The sequence below is a fragment of the Oryctolagus cuniculus genome, chromosome 9 (assembly GCF_051225735.1).
Source record: "Oryctolagus cuniculus isolate XC-2025 breed Fujian yellow rabbit chromosome 9, ASM5122573v1, whole genome shotgun sequence".
Lineage (NCBI taxonomy): Eukaryota > Metazoa > Chordata > Mammalia > Lagomorpha > Leporidae > Oryctolagus > Oryctolagus cuniculus.
The window spans coordinates 48,428,434-48,446,116 of record NC_142875.1 but is presented as its reverse complement, the minus strand read 5'-3'; the positions used below and the strand labels follow the sequence as shown (position 1 = coordinate 48,446,116).

The following is a 17,683-nucleotide window of genomic DNA, read 5'->3' as shown; positions in this document are numbered from 1 at the left end:
CATATAAAACAGAGTATTTTGAATCATTTATATGAATAACAGAGATACTGCATTTGTTATTGACCCAACTCTCTACTTCATTTTTCTGAGATAGATTGCTATGTTGGAGTTAGAATAGTCTAAATTTTAGAAGCAGTACCCATTTAGAAGTTTTATAAAAAAAAAACTGCATAAGCACAAAATGGAAATCATCACAACATTACACATTAAACTACTGAGGCTCATTTATTTGTACCTTGGATTAAATGTAGCAGCCTCTGATTTGTATTTGACTTCTACTAAAGTAGAAATCATGCTTCTATTATTAGGAAATTTTATATTAGATTGTTATTAATAAGTACATCGTATGTGTGTGTTGTTCATTATACATAGTTCATTCTAGATAATATAAACAACTGGAACACAAGACATCTGTTCAAGAGATTTCTTTTAGCTAAATGGCCAATTCAGTTTGCCACATGGTCAATATGATTCATTGAGTAGTAATTAATTGGCAATTAACATGAACCCTACCACAAACAACCATGAACTAATTTAATGACTGATTATGAAAATGACCACAGATGTGAACAACATGCTCTCAAATATAAAGGTATGATTATTCCTTTGTAAACAGTCTATTAATATACACTCATAAAGACTGTGTGCCCAATATATCAATTCATTTTTTTTCATACATTTTATAGGATAGATTTAATTCAACCTCTAAATATTATAAAAGAGAAACTTATAGAATACATTGGACCTTTAGATAAATGGTTTTGAAAGTTATTGTTTAACAGTTAAAATTATTAAGTTTTCACTCTCTATTAAGTTACTAAATGTAAGCAATCTGGGAAGACTGACTTTTCCCCTCATTTCTCTATTCTTTTCAAGATGGAAAATTGATTCTATTACTAAGTACTCTGCATTGAGATGTGCATTCGATCTTTAGACCATATAAAAAGGATGGGCAATATCTTTTTGTAATAATAGCTTGGCCGATAAAAGACCAAATAGCCTATATCAGAGCTTACTATGATTTCACAGCTAGATTTTACCTAGCCATAGGCACAGTAAACAGACAAAACCTCTCTTTTCAAACTAAATGAAGGGAAAGAAAGTTTTACTAATGACTTCAAAATGTATAGATAAGGTGGTCGTCATGTTTGATCTCAAAATGAGTACATAGCTTTCCTCATGTGCACTGTCTACTGCACAGAAAAAGATTTCTAGTTCAGGTCACTGTCGCTCCCCCTCTTCGTGGAGGAACGACACAGGACCCTGCGCTGTTCTTTCGTCTGCTCGGCCCTCCCCGGGTTTGCTGCTGGTTCTTCCCGGGTTGGCTACCGACCCTTCCACCTCCGTGGAAGGGCGGTTCCCCCTGGCCACTTTCCCCACTTCCGCGGGGGAGCGGCACACCGCCGGCCGGCTCTTTCGGGGGCTGCACAGGTGTTCCTTCAGATAGATGTTCCCGTTAGATGTTCCTGGTGCATGCTGTCTCTCTCCTCCCTTATAGTCCTCTTCCGCCAATCCCAACTCGGCTGCCCACATGCTGAGTACGCTGCTCTCCTCCAATCAGGAGCAGGATCAGCTCCTGGAGGTCATCACTCAAGTTGGCAAGAGGCAGCTGCATAGAAGCTGTTTTCTCCTCTCCCAGCACCATATTGTGGGAGAGCAGATGCATAGAAAAAGTCTTAATTCCAGTAACTTAGTATAGTCCGGGTTGCTCCCCACAGTCACCAATGATTAAGAAGGTGACTGAGCACCCTCTTGGCTGTCATTAAGGGCTGCCTCTGTGGTCTACTGGATCAGAAACCAAGAGGAGAAGGAGCAAGCTAGGCAACAGGAGCAATGTAAGTATGAGTGGCAGGCTTTACACAATGATCTGCCATCAAGGAGACCCAAAAGGCCTGTCCACCCCAAATGACATTGGTTTTTGATGTGGAAAGTCAAGGCTTCATATGGACACAGAAGTCAGTTTCTGAAGATCCCTGGCAGCTCTACCAGCCAAGAGTTGGGTCAATAGAAATGGAACTGCCTTGGAATTGAAGGACTCCCAGGGCAGAGCAGCAAACCCTGTTGACTCCAAGCTGAAGAAAGCCCTTCACTTAGCCCAGCTCCCAAAGTAACCACCACTGTTGAGGGGACAGCCAAGAAGTGTTAGTAACATTGCAGGCAGAACTGTAAATTTCCTTTTAGAAATGGCACCTATCTCTATTCAGGCCAGCTCTCTTTCCAGGCAAGGTAGGTAATGGAAGTCAACAGGGTCCCTTCCTTAAGGAGGTTCTCACCTCCCTTATGATGTTCTTCTGGTACTCCATGTGAAGCAATAGGTAGGTCTGTGCCTCATACCTGGTCAGGCCTTAATGCCTATCTCATTATTGTCAAGCCCCTTCTGTCAATTTCTATTTGCCTCTCAATGGAAAAACTTCCTTATCATTTGGACAGCACCTTTCTTAGGTCCTCTAATAATGACTCGTTCCTTTGTTTTAGACCCTGTGCATTCACTGCTCATTAGATTCATTTTCTCCAGACTTGAAACAGTGAAATTCTAGGTGGCCATCCACAGAAGCCTTGGATGGAAGCAGTTTCTGTGAGCAGGCACTGTGTTCCACTTGAGAGACCACCTTCTGCTGGAACCCTTTCTTGACTGCTGTTCCCTACTGTGCCCCTGCTCAACTTGAAGTAGCCAGAGCATCATTCCATTACCTCTAACAGAAGCTAGGGTCCATTTTTCTGGAGGAGAGAATGTGGTGAGTCAGGCAGGTTAATAGGCAGCCAGGTTGGTCCCAGTGGAAATTAAAGGTGCAAGATGCTTGCTTTCCTAACTGTTATCTTTAATCAGGTCAAAAGCACCTGCCCACTCCTTGTGAGCTTACAGTCATAACCTGAGCATAGCAAGAGAGCAATGACATCATACTTTTAAGCTACCAGTTTATTGTAAAACAAGTTATGTATCCCACCCTTCTGATGGCTCTTTTCTTTTGTCATGAGTAAACCAGACAGGGTAAGTAAGATTATAAATCAGGTCTTTTGATGGTTTTTGTCCCCACCTTGTACTGATTGACAGTTTTCCCCAAAAAAATTGTGCTTAAAAACCCCACTATCACCAGCCCCTTTGGGTTTTATCTCTTGGAGCCCCTCTCCATGTCACTCTGACTCTAAGTCTTTTACTTAAACAAGTCTTGCTTTTACATACAAAAAAAGGTTTCTCCAAATATCTTTTACTACAGCAACATTTCTAGTAATAAAACCTGATACTATATTTTTTTCAATTTCCCACAGTAGAAAAAAAAACTCAATTTTTAGATCACTCTTTATTCTATCTTTTTTCAATCATTCTGATCATTTACTGCCCATATCCTAGTTTGTCTAAATCTCTTTTAACATATAGTGCCAAAGAATTCAGATGAGTTCTCAATAACTCACTCTGGATATGATAATACTATTAATAGTATATTTTTTAGCAGCTTCATTGTACTTCATCCATAACTAGTAAACTACCGAATGTATTCAAGGCTTTTTCACAATCTCATCTACTAATACTGTTTTCCTCATATTTAATTGTTATTGTTTTCACTATAAAGCACATACATTAAAAAAAGTAACATATCTTATACTACAGAAATGTATGTAATTCTTGAACATGGTTTTATTTTTTTTTTTTTTTTTGAGTAATGCAATGGAAAAGGACCTTGTAAAATTTGTACATTTTACTTAATTAGAAAGACTCCAGATAGTATCACAATAACAGTATGCACTTACTTGCAAAATAGTCACAGAAATATACATGCAAAATAATGAAATTGAACACTAATTTTACATCACACCGAGAAAGGACTGAAATTGGATTACAGACTTAAATGTAAGACTTGAAGCCATGAAAATCCTAGTGGGAAACAAAAGAGGAAAGCTATTTGACATTCGTTTTGGCAATGATTTCTTGGATATGAAACAAAATACACAAGTAATAAAAGCTAAACTATACAAGTGGGAATGTATCAATCTAAAAAGCTTCTGTACAACAAAGGAAACTGTCAACAGAGTGCAGAGGAAGCCTATGGAATGGGATAAAATATCTACAAACTGTATTTGGACAAATGGTTTATTTCCAAAATATATAATTAACTGATACAAGTTAATAGGAAAATACATTTTAATGAAAAATAATTGAATAGACTTTATTCTTCAAAAAAAGATATACTACTGCTGTACGAAAAGGTGATCAGCATCACCAATGATCTGGGAAATTCAATCAAAACCTCAAAGAGATATCACCTCATTCTTTTGAATAGCATAAAATGCTTTTGAGTGTTGTCTAGGATATGTAGAAATAGAAACTCCTGTGCACTGTTGGTGAGAAAGTAAAATGGCTCAACCAGCCTCTATGGAATTAAGTACAGAAATTCCTCAAAAAATTAAAAATGGAGCTACTATAGGATTTAGCAATTCTGATCCTGGGTATATATATATCTAAGAGACGAAAACAGGATCTGAAAGAAATAATTGCAGTTATAACAGCCAAGAGTCTGAAAATATTTAAGTGCAATAAGAATGAAATCCTCTGCAAGAAGAGATGAAACCTGAGGACATCCTATCAGAAGGGGAAATACTGCATCATTCCATTTACATCACATATCTGAAGTAGTCAAATCACAGAAGCAGAGTTTGGAAGGAGGGAGAAATGGGGAATTGCTGACCAGTGATTAGAGTTTCATTCATACGGTGGCAAATTTTATAGAAATCTTCAACATCCCAGTGTGAACATGCTGAATGACATCCTATTGCACATTTAAAAATTCAAAGGAATAAATTTCATTTTATGCATCTGAGCACATACATAAAAATAAGTAAACAATAGCAAAGCGATTAATAGAAGAATGAAAGAAGAGATTTTGCATCACAAATTTTGGGAAAGAATCCTAAATGAAATGAAACCAGGCCTAAAATATTTTTCTGAAATCATACACAAATATTTTGATGCAGTCATTTCTTAGGGTATGAAATACTTTGAACATAGATAAGAAATTAGGAAAACACAGTTTAGTCTTAGCTGTCAGTTGATAATCTGGGAAATCGAGAACCAATTATTTAACCTCTGGAGTTCTCCTGTCAAATAATGAAAAGAATACTGCCTTGCTTGCCACTTTCCAGACAGTTATGTATTTTCACACCTCCCTGACATTTCTCACAGTATTCTTTCTGCTTGAAAGATCCTTGTTCCCAGCCCCATTTTAAACATTTATCATATATTTCAAGGCCTCTCATAATAGTTTTCCCATGTGCCCTCTGTGATATCCACAGCCATAATGATTCTATCGTGCCACTTTCAAGGATGGGGAGGGTATGCACCGGAACGAAGAAAATAGCAGTAACCGACCCAGTTGCCAGGTCTTCTGCATTGATCTGTTCCTTGCACAGGAGCTTTTTAAGCTCTATATTGGAGGCCAAGTGGACTGTGAGAGGCCTGACTATAAAATCTCTGTGGGAGAATATTCATACATATAGAAAATAAGTCATTATGATTATTTTCAATAACCCTATTGCAAATAATTACCATTTCTAGTGAAGAAATTGCCTGAAAATATACTCTAAGAGATGTAAAACTTTTCTGTTTTCACAAAAATAATCTCTAGCAGAAATCTTACTGTTCCATTTCCTTGGACAAACATTTATAAAACATTGTATTATTGTTCTACACATAAAATTCCCAAGTAGAAAAATTTGCAAAAAAAATTTCCGAATAAGGCTTAACTCCAAGTCCACCGAATGCTGGCTAGATATAAAACTGTAAGGTATTTAAGCCAAATTCATCAGTCCTAGCTTGCTTTGTAATGTGCCTCTCCATCTTAGTTATATCACACATGCCAACATAAAAACTTAAAATACACATTATAGGGTTACTAATCCAAGTGGAGTAAATATATGACATTTTGCTGTGCATTGATTTTGAGTACCTTTCATTTCAAAGTGTATGTGACATTTGGTGTGCAAGATGTAAATTATTGCCTGAAGGGAAGAAAAGAAAGCAATATTAATTATGAAAAAGCGGGATTGTAGACCTAGTTCAGCTCATCACTAGCTGAATAATTGGGAAAAAAAGATATCCCTGATAGTTTTATTCCAAATGCAGAAATCCACATCTCTTCTTGAAAATCTTACACTTGGTTTCTTTATCTAAAAAGTGAGTTACATGAGTTAAGCCAGTCACAGTATAATGTGAGTTTACCTGGAAGTGATAATGCACTTCCTAAATAGTAGTTTCTATTTGATAACTTTTCTTAACATTAAATATCAAAATTTAAGCAGAATGAGAGCAAATATTAAAACCATTCTAATATAGCAAATGTTGAAGATGAAAAGAAAATGTCTTCCATACTACACAGGAAAAACTGTTTGTTTTTCATTAAATAAAGTTAATGGAATAACTTTTAAATCTGATACCAGTAAGCTGAAAATTAATTCAATGTCTCCAGTGGCTAGAACAAGTTCTTTAATGCAAAAGTTTTGATTGAATGAAGTTATTTTAATTTGTATAGTTCCTAATAGTATAAAGCACTCTTCTCTGTCATTCCCCTAGATCTGCATAGTTACGCTAAAGGTGAGGAAGTAAATGAAAAGGAGCTAAGAGCTTGGGTGACAGGGCTGTCATTGCTGGCATGAGTTAGTCACAGGAGTGGTATTGTTCTCTTCTATGCATTAGAAAACCAAAGCAGTGAAAGTCAAAAGACTTGCCCAGGGGCACAAATCAAATAATTAAGTGAACTTGGTTTCACTGGGGTAAGGCTTTAAGAGCCCATATTCTCTGTTTCTTCTCCCAAGTGACACTGGATTTCAGAAACACACGCAATTTTAATTTTATTCCTGTACTTCAAATAATTGGAAATTATCTTGGAAAGAGGAAAGATTAACACTCTATAAAACAACCATTATTAAGGGCATATTTGAAGTAATTTACAAGATAAGAAAAAACAAAAAAGCTACAATTTTAAACATTTCAAAGGTATTTTGAATCGGTATAGAGATAAACACAACAGGTAAAATGCTTAATGGGGTTTTTAAAATATAAACTCTAATGTATTTCAGAACAAAGCCTAATTTTTGTTCAAAATACTGATTCCACAAATTATTGTTCTGACTAAATAGAAATAAAAATATATTGCTGAAGAGTAAAAACAAAAAATTGAAAGACTGTCAAGTACCATCATTTTCACCCCAAATAGGAACAGTTTCTTCCCTGATTTTGACTGGCATTTTGAAATGTGCTTATGAATAAAACAGAAAGAAAATGGCATACCTCACATTCAAATGCCCATATAGAGATAATAATGGAAGCTGTGTTTTATGGGTCAGTGGGGAAGGCAATCCTATCTCAATGCTTGTTCCTGAAGATAAGAGTAGAGTGAACATTCTTCTGCATCATATAATCCAGGCTAGAGGAAAGACTGATGGATGATCATTGATTTAATACTAAAAGCACGAGTAACAGAGAATGGAGGAAAAAAAATACCTTAACAAGAGCTATTCCAAATTTTTTGATATTTTCACAAATTTAGAACTCCAAATGAAATCGGAAAAGACCCCCTAAAATTTACCCTGAAATGTGGTCTCTTAAAGTTCCATAGAAATGCTATCTGGGGTGCCACATGTGCTACTGGAATTTGGGGTGCCTTACGATTTCACCACGGGCTTATTACTAAATTCCCGATATTAATAAGCCTGAGAGGGTTCTTACCTAATATTTAGAGAATTCTAAATACCGGCATAGATAAACGAGGCAGCATGGTACGTTTTAAGCTTTTATTTAGTAAGTAAGGTGCATAAGAGAGTGAGAGCTTTATTTAGGAGAGAGAAGTGAATGGGGGTTCATACCGAGCACCAGGAACCAGCCACATGGATGAGCATCTAGGCCAGGAAGCCTAGAGCACATGGCCTGAAGGCCATGCCCTCTGGAGGCGCAGGGCTACAGCAAGCCCTGTCCTGGCCAGAGGCCAGGGAAGAAGAGCAGGCCCGGGCACACTGTGCCCTAGGCTTTTAACCCACTTCCAAAGGGGAGTGGTTAATTAACCTGATTGGCTGGTGGGCACTCCGGAGTGGCCAGGTAGGGGAATGAGGCCACACAGGGGCGTGGCAAAGGCATCAGGTAAGAGCATGAGGTCACACAGGGGCGTGGTCTTCCAGTTCACAAATCTGACCAATTTTAACCTGTATGCCTGCCTACTTCATTCCCCGCTCAGAGACTCCAGATGTTAATCTTAAGGGGATGTTGATGGGCATCCATCCTAGACTAGAAGGTACCTATAATTACTTGTAGGGAGCATATTGGTAAAATCAGCCTGCCAGTCTTCAGCTGTTTATGTTCCCCTCCTCTGCACAGGAGTCAACAGGGGAGGTTACCTTACATGGTGAGGGTTATTCTGTAAACATAGAGGCCAAGAGCGAGTCATTTCCTTTATGACGATATTTGGTCCCTTTCCTCTACAAGCTCAGGAGACCAGTTGTACTAAGGCATCTCTTCCCAAGTGGGTAGAGTTGTGTAATTTTCCATTAAGTGGCCATTGGTAGCATAATTCTGTGATTTAGCATCCACTATCCATTTGCATTTTTAGTATAACCTCGCTGTTGGGCCCATTCATTCTCAGGCTCCATATAGTGAGATTCCTTAGCTGCTTCCATAGATTGGTGTATAAGGGCCATTTCCAAACTTTCCTGTGTAGCTGCTCTATCTGTTAACACATTTCCCTGGTTAATATAATTATCTCCCTTCTGATGTCCCTTGCAGTGGATGACGGCCACTTCTAAAGGCTCCAGTACTGCCTGAAGTAGAGCCAGTATCTCTTTTCCATATTTAACAGGGGAACTCTTTGCAGTCAGTAAGCCCCTCTCTTTCCAGATTGCTGCGTGTGCATGCAACACAAGGAAAGCATATCTGGAATCTATCTATCTATCTATCTATCTGTATATATATATATATATATATGTGTGTGTATATATATATATATATATATATATAAACTCACTGGCCTCTTCCCAGTTGTAAAGCCCTAGTCAATGCAGTAAGCTCTGCCTTTTGGGCTAAAGTATTGTGTGGTAGTGCTTGGGCTCCTATCTTTTGCCTTTCTAACTCCTTCCTTCAGATAGCTGCTGCCATCAGTAAAGCATTCAGCATCTGGATTTTCCAGGGGCTCATCTTGAAGGTCTGGCCTACTAGGGTATATCTGCCTAATTCACAAAGACCTGAACCCAACCTTTAGGTTGCATCTATAACCTTGTCCTGGTGACTTTAGATGTGAAAGAATACTGGAATTACACAGCAAACACAGGGAACATTTTAAGAAACAGGTTTTTCATTTGTTTTGTTTTCCAAGACTAGAATAAGTTCTTCCTCCTAAACTTTCCAAAACAGATGGTTGTCTGTTCTAGTATGAAAGATTAGTAGTGGAAGAAATTCTTCAACCTTGCTCAGAAGCACACAGTCTGTGCTAGCAGGCAGTAATCAGAAACAAACTGCACCTTTCCAAGCAATGTTTCCATAAAATTTGTATTTGAATGGCAGAGTGGTGGATAATATTATCTTGTTTCTTATTGGTATTTTTTCATCTTTCCCATAAACACTGCATTTTAGCAGTGTTTATAAATATCAAATTTTTAAATATGAAATTATATATTCACTTTAAAATATTTACACTTTTGGGATTATGTGGAAAAATAAAATTTATTACAATTTTCACCTATAGAATGCAAAAAAGATGAACAAAATGTGTTCATAATAGTTGTATATAAAAATAATCTGAGTCTTCATTCTGCTTTTTTTCCCCTCAAAGTAGCTAAGTAATTATGTGTATTCTTTTTTTATTCTTATTATTTATTTGACAGGTAGAGTTATAGACAGTGAGAGAGAGAGACAGACAGAGAGAAAGGTCTTCCTTCCGTAGGTTCATGCCCCAGATGGCCGCCACGGACAGCGCTGTGCCGATCCAAAGCCAGGAGCTAGGTGCTTCTCCCTGGTCTCCCACGCGGGTGCAGAGACCCAAGCACTTGGGCCATCCTCCTCTGCCCTCCTGGGCCATAGCAGAGAGATGGACTGGAAGAGGAGCAACCGGGATTAGAACCCGGCACCCACATGGGATGCTGACGCTGCAGGCGTCAATACTCAAATAAATAAAATGATCTACAGAGACAGTACTATGCTTTAGAGCCTAGAAGAAGACCAATGGATTTATTAGTTCATAAAAGCAAGGTCATACTTTCAGAAGAGATCGGGTGCATTCAGGGTGGTATGACCATAGACAAGGTCATACTTTCACAAAGAATGCATTCTATTGGACAAGCTGTGAGAATATTTTTAATAGAAAGTTAGAGAATCAGAATGAGTTCATTTAGAAGAAACATGGCATGATTTAGAGGAAAAAAATACTATATGAATACAGGATGTTGATTACTAGAGGCTGGGAAGAATGGGAAGGATTAAAAGAATTTGAATAAAACAAATGGCGGAAGCAGTGTGTGGTTCACTACTTGTGAGGAAAATACTAATATGAGATGTTAGTAGGGAAAGAGGGTGAGTGGTACATAAGAACTCTGTATTTATGCCTCATAGTTTTTTTTTTTCTGTAATTTTAAAACAATTATGAAATACACAGCAGACTCATAGAATGACAGATGTCCTAAATAGCACTCTGGCCTCAGAATCAACCCTTAAGGCATTCAGATCTGGCTGAAGAGCCCATGAGACTATTTTAGGCATGGAAAGCCAAGACACTCTGGAAAAAAAAAAAGAAGAAGAAGAAGAAGACCTAAATGAAAGATCTCTGCGAGTGAGATTCCAGTGGAAAGAACAGGACATCAAAGAAGGAGGAACCTTTCTCTGAAGGGAGGAGAGAAGTTCCACTTTGACTATGAGCTTGTCTAAATAAGATCAAAGTTGGCGAACTCAGAAGGCTTCCATAGCCTTGGCAACTCATGACAAGAGCCTAGGGAGATTACTGATGCCATAAACCAGAGTGTCAAATTGTTAAGTCAACAACAGAAGTCACTGTGTACTTACTCCTCATGTGGGATCTGTCCTTAATGTGTTGTCCAATGTGAAGTAATGCTATAACTAGTACTGAAACAGCATTTTACACTTTGTGTTTCTGTGTGGGAGCAAACTGATGAAATCTTTACTTAATATCTACTAAATCAATCTTCTATATATAAAGATAATTGAAAATGAATCTTGATGTGAATGGAATGGGAGAGGGAGCGGGAAATGGGAGGGGTACGAGTGGGAGGGAAATTATGGGGAGGGGGAAAGCCATTGTAATCCATAAACTGTACTTTGGAAATTTATACTTACTAAATAAAAGTTAAAAAAATTATGAAATAAAATATTAACAAAAAAGAGCAATTAAGATAACCAACTTTAGTAAACAGCAAGGTATTTCCAATTGACTCAGAGGTTTTTGAGCATTGTTCTGTTTTTAGTCATATTTGGTTCTGAGCAGCAGAGAGTTATTTATGTATTCCTCCTACTACATATTAAGGGTAAGCATTTACTTCTTTTACTTTCCATCATACCTGTTTCAAGATTGTGTAAAACTAAACTTTCCATTATAGAAGTTCTTTGAAAATTGGCCTTGGTTGCTTCTGTATTTATGTGCTGAATGATTTATACTTCTATGCTCCTCTTCTTGAATCTGAACAAGTTCGTGATTCACTGTCATACCACATAGTGTTGCAGAAATGGTGCTGTATGACTTGGAAGTTGAGGCCAGTAAAGGAATGTGTCTTCTCTCTTGTTAGAACAGCTTGGATTTGGAGCCCTGAGCAAAGGAGTTTGCTGTTCAAATCTCATCATTCTGTGAAGAAACTTAAATGAGCTCTTGAAAAGAGATCCCATGGAGAGGACCTGAGAATTCATGAAGAGGAAGAGACACTTAGCTACTCACAACTTGCTCAATCTCCTTCTCTTTCAATATCTACCCAATCTAATTGCAACCTTGTGAGATATTCAGAAACAACATTCTTGGAGTGGGCAATTGACCTAGTCGTCTATATAAAGTGATTGGGATTCTTAGTCACTTCTTCCTGCTAATGCCAACCTTGGGAGAGAGTGGTAATCAGTCAAGTAATTAAGTTTCTGCCACTTAAGTGAGAAGCTAGCTTTGTATTCTCAGCTCCCAGTTTCAATTTGGTCCAGTCTGGAATATTGGAGGCATGAGGTGTGAATCAGATAGTTCTCTCTCTGTCTATCTCTCTCAATCAATCTCTCCTCCCTCTCTTTCTTTCTCTTTTTTTTCTCTCTACCTCTCAAATAAGTAATAAAAAATTCAGAAAATGAAAAATAATACTCTTTATTTGAATCTCCCAGTTACCTGTAGATCATTACAATGGTAGTGCTGAGTACATGTCAAGTGAGATATGATATTTTTAAATTATAGTGCCTAATGTAGTAATATAATGAGCTATTATATTAGCTTGTCAAAACTGTCAACATATAAAATATGTACATTTATTCAAAGTTATGTTATAATTTTATACTAAAATGGAGTAACATATTGGTGATATCGCTCCTCTAGGCCACTTGGTCAGCCACTCCAAGGGGTATTTATATATACATAAATCAAAGTCAGGTAACTGGAATGTAAAATAGAAGTGAAGAAGACTTCCAGAGATTTAGAAGTTTGTGGGGTAGGCTGTCCGTGTAAGGGAATTTATAATGCCTAAGAAGATATGCAATATAATGTAAGAAATTAGAGTTATACTAAAATAGGAATAAATGTTTCAGAAAGAGTAAGTAGGGTTTTGAGGGAAAACTCTACCTATATTAGAAATTGTCTTCTTGGTTCCTAGCTTTCTGATGGTCTTGATTTGAATTGTTATTGTAGTTAATAGTAACTTTGCATTCAATTTACATGAATTCATATTAAGGTATTTTCTTCCACTTTTACCACTTTAAACTAAGCACATTTAGCTTGACATTTTATGTTCAGCCAAGCCAAGCAAGCTTCCAAATTGAACATAAAATGGGTGTTTCAGCCAACTCTCTTGGATTCACAAGATTTTGACAAGCATTGTCATATTCTGCAAAGAAGCATGGAGATGAACTCAAGGAATCACAAAACCCTATGAATACTCAAGAAGTTTTTATAAAAATTGGACAGCTCAACTAAATAGAAACAGTTAACCTAGGTCTCAGCTAATCCTAAAACAATGGAACATGTCATTTCAAAAGCTAACCAAGGTCTAGACAAACTTGACTCTTTTCTGAAAGCAAGTTCCTAAATAGCTGAGTTTGCATGCTGTTGGATTTAAAATGAAATCTCATTTTGACATTTGCTGAGACAAAAATGATGAATTGCAGAAAGTTATAAAATAATAAAAAGGAGTTCTGAAACACTCTGATTATATACTAAAAAAAAATCAAGAGCATTTGTTCCTGGTTTTAAAACTCAGCACACTGTGGAAGAAATGATAGCCACAATTTTTTGGTATCATTTCAATCAACAGGTGGATTATATTTCTCCTCTCACAAAAAATTGGCTGGCCAATGATCATGTCTGAGTCAATGCTTTTACAAGAACTGTCAGGTCCTACCTTCTACATTTTGGAGCATTTCTTTTTGGTACACTGAGTCATCATATAAGCACAATATTTACTAGCTAGACCCTAGAAAAGCCCAGAAAAACTATACTTCTTGAGGTAGCCCTCCAAATATCCCTACTAAGGCCCTTGGCATGTTAATAAAGATACTCCCATATCTGCAGATCAGCACAGGAACCAAATGAGTAAATTCAGTGACCATAGGCACCACCAATAGAATATTATCTAAGAAAGTCTTGTCAAGTTTTTTGAGAAGAATTTACTGCAAATTTTTGAAATCCTTCTTACACACACACACACACACACACACACACTCACACATATAGTGCATTATGTTATTAGCTAACTTTCATTTACTCACTATTTAGGCATTGAAAGAGAATGATTTCTTGCATCAACATATTATCCTAGATGTAATTTCATGAGTTTTATAAGATTTACAGTAGAAAAGGTCTGTTTCTGTCAAGGAAGCAAAGATGTTGCTAAACTACCCAGTTTTCCCCCAACTAAATCACCCCAAGAATAATCCAGCCATATATCATCCAAAACAAAAGCCTCCAGTTTAAAATCACTTTATATCAAAGCAAAAAATAAATTAACAGGAATACAAAATGCAAAGAAGCCACAAAGTACATGGATAATTGGTTAGAATTTTTTCCAGAGGTTATAAAAACAAGTCACATTAGTCTAATATGTGTTCCTTCAGAATACTAAGAGCCATAGTGTCAGTTGTTTTTACATTGATTCTGGTTTTTGCAATATAAATGATCAATTTCTGCACCATTGATTCAACTAGTCACACAGTCAAAAGCATAACAGAAAATGGCATGAAGATGAGACAAATTTTGAAAGTTTTATTATAAAAGTATGGTGATCATTTTTAAGAACATAAACTATATTGATAAGTGTTGTTTTATAAAATAATTGTCTGTTTCTTAACTGCCCTAAGAACAATTTTAATATTTGAATATGAGATTTAATTTAAAATATTTTACTTATTTGTGAAGTTAAATTACTAAACAATAAAAATTTCAATACAAAGAAATAGATTAATAGTGAAAAGAATTCATAGCAAAAAATTAAACACAATAAGAAATTAACTTAATAGCACTAAATATTCGTTCTAGAGTTGAACATAGGATAACAAAATGACTACATAATTTTATTTCATTTTATATTTAATTTTTCTCCATAAATAATAATAATAATAATGGTAATGATAGTAGTAGTAGTAGTAGCGGTAGTAGTTGTAGCAACCATAGTAGTAGAAGTTGTAGTGAATTCCTTAATAATGATTTTAAAAGTTTCAAATCACAAAAATTAGACATCATTCTTTTTCCTTGTCACTGTGTAAACATTCTAGTTATTTAGATAGTACTTGTTTAGTATTTGAAAATTTACTTTTTAGCACTCCCAGGTTAGCCAATTTGAATGTTTGTGATTTACATTTTTTAAAAATTATATATTTTCATTTGAAATACAGAGTTGCAGAGAGAGAGAGAGGTCTTCCATCTGCTGATTCATTCCCCAGATGGATGCAATGGCCAGAGTTGCACCAATCTGAAGCCAGGAGCCAGGAGTAGTTTGCCTCCAAAGTAGTTCTTTCTCTTTGTAAACAGCTCTGAATTTTGGGACATTCTTCATTACAATGAGGACACATGCAATTATTTTTCACTTCCCTTTACTCATATATTGTCTTTTAAAGCTTTTTATTTCAGATTAGTTTTAAATTTACAAAGCAAATTTGGTGAAGTAATAAAAACAGTTCTCATGTACCCCAAACCCAGCCCCCCATTCTTAACATCTCAATAGGATATATTTGTAACAAACTATAAACCATCTCCAGTTTAAATGCTGTTATCATGTCTTGTTGGCATAATATATTTGTCATACTTTTACTCATACTTTTACTCTTTGGGGATATATAGAACTTTTCCTCCCATTATCTTAGTTGCTTGAAGATAGCTCTCCATTGCTCTGCATCCAATAAACTCTCTAACAGTGATCAGACCTTCATTCATTCTTCACATAAGACATTTCACCATCCTGACATGAATATTCTGAATATGACTTATAACACAAAGTTCAGAATTAAGGATAACATATTAACTGTGACTGGAAGAACACAAAGTAAAAAGGATCCATACGTATTTATTTTAGTGCTTACCTCAATTATATAATAAACACTTCTTCTTTAGCACTTGCATTTAATCACGTGTTGTCCCAAGATGGAAATGTAGCAGTTTAAATTAAAAAGTAAATATCAAAAGTTCAATTCTTATGAAGACAAATTAAGTGACCATGCTTCCATGTAAGCAAAGGTCTTATTGCTAAGACAATACAATAAAAGGAAGGCATGAATAAATTACATACTCTCTTAGAATATGAAAAGTGCCACAGGAAAATAAATGGATATGCAATGGGTACAGAAAATGATGAAGACGGTGAAATGTTGTAGAAGAGGTAGTGTAACACAGGCAAAAAAATTACAAAAGCAATGAAGAGGAAGCAAGTTCAAATATCACAAAAAGGGTGGAGTCCCTTAAAATAATAGGGTTGCCAATGATATTCTATCACACCATTCTATAAATTTTTAAATTAACAAATTGTATAGTACATATTTATAGCTATAATGTACCATTTCAATACTTGTATTAAATGTATACTGGTCAAATCAGTATAATCAGCATTTTCCCTTCTTTGACATTGCTTTATACCTGTAGTGGTAAAACTCCTTTCTGCTGTTTGTTCTTAATATTTTTTTATATTATAGGTTATTGTGAACTATCAACACCTCTCTAAGATGTGCAACAATAAAGACATAGTCCTTTTGTCTAACTCTTAGCTGGCATTCATTATCTAAACTCCTTCTCTCCTCTCTACACTTCCCAGATACTAATAACCATCACTCATTGTTCAGATTCAGCTTCCTAGCTTTTACATTTGAGCAAAAATATGCCATATGTTTTTGTGGCTGGCTTATTGCAGGTAACACAATTCACTCCAGTTCCATCTAACTGGCTGAATTCTGTTCTATTTTCTTAACTGCTCTCATATTGGTGAATTCCTTGGTTGGTTACATAAGCTAGCTATGGTGAATAATGCTGAAATAAACGTGGTGGATCATGCACCTCTTTGAATTAATGATTTCTTGTCTTATGGATATATAGCCAACACTAGGATTGCTGGATCATATGCCAGTTCTATATTAAGATCTTAAGAATCTCCAAATTGATTCCCATACTGTGTACTAGTGTATATTCCCACCAACATTGTATGAAGCTCTCTTTTTCCATACCTTCTCCAGCATTTGCTACTTTCTGTCTTTTTGATAAAAGTCATTCAAATAGTGAGATGTGCAATTCGGGACATGCTCAAGCTGACTTACCTCAAACGGTAGAGTTAGAAACATACCAGGGGATTCCAATTCAATCCCATCGAGGTGGCATGTACCAATGCCAGCTCACTAGTCCCAGTGATCAATTTCTGTTCACAATTGATCACAATGATAGGACTAAGAACCAAAGGGATCACATAACAAGACTAGTGTCTGCAAATACCAGCTGATAGAATCAAAAAGGGAGAGAATGATCCAACATGGGAAGTGAGATACACAGCAGACCCATAGAATGGCAAATGTCTTAACAGCACTCTGGCCTCAGAATCAGCCCTTAAGGCATGCGAATCCGGCTGAAAAGCCCATGAGAGTATTTCAGGCATGGAAAGCCAAGACACTCTGGGGAAAAAAAAAAAAAAAAAAAAAAAAAAAAAAAAAAAAAAAAAAAAAACTAAATGAAAGATCTCCATGAGTGAGATCCCAGTGGAAAGAACAGGTCATCAAAGAAGGAGGTACCTTTCTCTGAAGGGAGGAGAGAACTTCCACTTTGACCATGGCCTTGTCTAAATATGATCAGTCAGTGAACTCAGGGGGCTTCCATAGCCTTGGCAGCTCATGACAAGAGCCTAGGGTGATTACTGAGGCCATAAACAAGAGTGTCAATTTGTTAAGTCAACAACAGGAGTCACTGTGCACTTACTCCTCATGTAGGATCTTTGTCCTTAGTGTGCTGTACATTGAGATTTAATGCTATAACGAGTACTCAAACAGTATATTTCA

The 17,683-nt window shown here is 36.4% G+C and overlaps 1 long non-coding RNA gene across 1 annotated transcript in view; it reads left to right on the top strand.

Annotated features, from left to right (window-relative positions):
• The window catches only part of LOC149124558 (uncharacterized), a 60,563-nt gene extending 43,199 nt beyond the window's left edge, over positions 1–17,364 (top strand). The window contains exon 5 of the long non-coding RNA XR_016212850.1: positions 11,767–17,364. This is a non-coding gene — a long non-coding RNA (uncharacterized LOC149124558). The remainder of the gene's footprint in view (positions 1–11,766) is intronic.
• The last annotated feature ends 319 nt before the right edge of the window (positions 17,365–17,683 follow it).